We start from the raw sequence: 2,203 nt of genomic DNA, 5'->3' as shown, positions 1-2,203 counted from the left end.
TTCTAGCCCTTCCCATCTGCTTGGGAAAACAGATTAAAATTGGAATCTTTGTGTCTAGTGAAACACGAGCAGGTAAGCTTCCCTGTCAACCTGTCAACTTCCAGCCCACAGGAGATGTAAACTGTCCAGAGCTTGTGGGCTACCCTGGTCCATTGTAATTGGCACCTGACTCTTCTTGGTTTCATTACCAAGAAGAACCAGAACTGGTTTGATTTGAATGACCAGTAGTTTGAGGACCTAATTAACTACAAACTATGGCATTCCTGGATTAGAAGCCCCACCATTCTGCAAGGGAAATGAAACAGCTCTACAGGCACCTGAAGACAGAGGTTAGCAGAAAACCTGTGACCAAAAGAACAGTATAGCGGATAGAGTGAATACAGGAGGCGCAGTGGCTTGCTGACAGCCTATAATGTGTGTATGTTGTTTAGCACTGTAAAAGACACCTATCGCCCAAACGTCTAAGGCTTCACTCTGCTGAGAACCTAAAATGAAGATGAACTCATCAGGGACAAAGAGACAGTCAATGTCCACCCAAAGGAACACTTTTGAACTCTTCCCCCACCACCACAACTGCAACTCTGTCCTTGATGTGGACACCTTGGATATTATCCATAGCAACCTGTTTAGTCCAGACTTGCCATTCCAGAACCAAGATCACCTGATCAACACTAAGTCAATAAGGTCATATCCCAGTTATAAAATAACAAGGTCTCAGGAATAGGTGGTATTCCTGTTAAAATCCCACTGCTCTATTATCAAATAAAAGCAGAAGAACAAAAGAAATAGGTACATAAGTTGTCCTCTTTAACCTGTTTCTCTTTTTAAAAAAACATGGCTGATCCTGTGTCCATTCAGTGTCCAGATAAGAAAAAAATTCTTCAGCCAGTGGGTGATGATGCTTTAGGATTCTCTATCCAAGAGGTTGTGGAGGCTCATTTGCTGAGTATATTTAAGAAAGAGATGGATGGATTTTTATATCTTAAGAGAATTAAGGAATATGGGGTTAGTATGAAAAAATGATGCTCAGGTAAAAGATGAGTCATTTCATTGAATGATGAGCAGATGCAAGAGGCTGAATGGTCTGCTGCTTCCATTTCTAATGTTTTTTCACTAGCACATCGAGATCCTTCTGTTTAACAACATCTGGTAATTTTGCACCATTTAAAATGTGTTCAGTCTTTCTATTTTTTCCTACCAAACTACATAAGCTAACATTTTCTTGCATCATACTGTACATGCCAATGACTTGCCTCCTCACTCAATCTGTCTAAATTCCTTTTTACCACACTATGGGGAATTTTAAGGGGGTTCCTACAAAATATATCTATATACGTTTTATGTTTCTCTGCTTGTTCAGTTTATCCTTTCACACAGATACATAAGAGCCTGATGTAATTGAAAATTAAATGAGGAAATATTGGCCTTAAATATTAAAGCAATTTTCAAATTGAGTTCTACTTGTAACTTGTGAGGTCTGGTATTTTTTCTGAGGTAAATGCTTGTTTCCAATGGATTTCTGGCAGTAACTGCACTGATGTTTAGGAGCTGTATTGGGCTTCATGTAAGCACTCATCAGGGCAGGTCAAAGAGTGACTGGAATTTAGAGTGGCCAAATCCAATGCACCAATGGTAATTAATGAGTTAAAGGACGCAGTATCACTCAGTGGTAGAAATATGTAACTTTGGAACTTGTAGCCTGAACAAAGATTGTGAACTGATAACTGATTATAAAAGAGCTTACAAATGGATTTTGTTTGCTTTTCATCTGGAAAGTCCTTTTTGGTTCTGATTATCTGCAGGCCTGAAGGCCTCCACTGGGAAAGTATTGGTGGCCACACACTGGTTTATACAGTTTTTAATATTTCAAGTCAAGCAATAAAGACACTGCAGTGAGAAGGGAAGGAGGTTCAAGCAGAATTTCAGCAGGATGTGTCCTGAAAGATTATACACCTAGCTGAAGAATTTATAGACTATACAGATCTTAAAACCTCAGTCTTTAAGATGTTAAAGACCTCAGTCTTAAAGCTCCAGTTATGAAGAATGCACTTCAGTCAAGATCACCAAGTCAAACAACTTTTGGTAGTGGCAATAAAAGCAAATTGATACAATCAACTCCTGGGGAAACACCAAAGGGGATCCGTGTAATATCACCTGGAGAATCAAGGGTTCTGGGGCTAGGACAGGACTGTGGACTGGAGGT

The sequence above is a fragment of the Pristis pectinata genome, chromosome 5 (assembly GCF_009764475.1).
Source record: "Pristis pectinata isolate sPriPec2 chromosome 5, sPriPec2.1.pri, whole genome shotgun sequence".
Lineage (NCBI taxonomy): Eukaryota > Metazoa > Chordata > Chondrichthyes > Rhinopristiformes > Pristidae > Pristis > Pristis pectinata.
Note: the sequence above shows the minus strand (reverse complement) of the source record.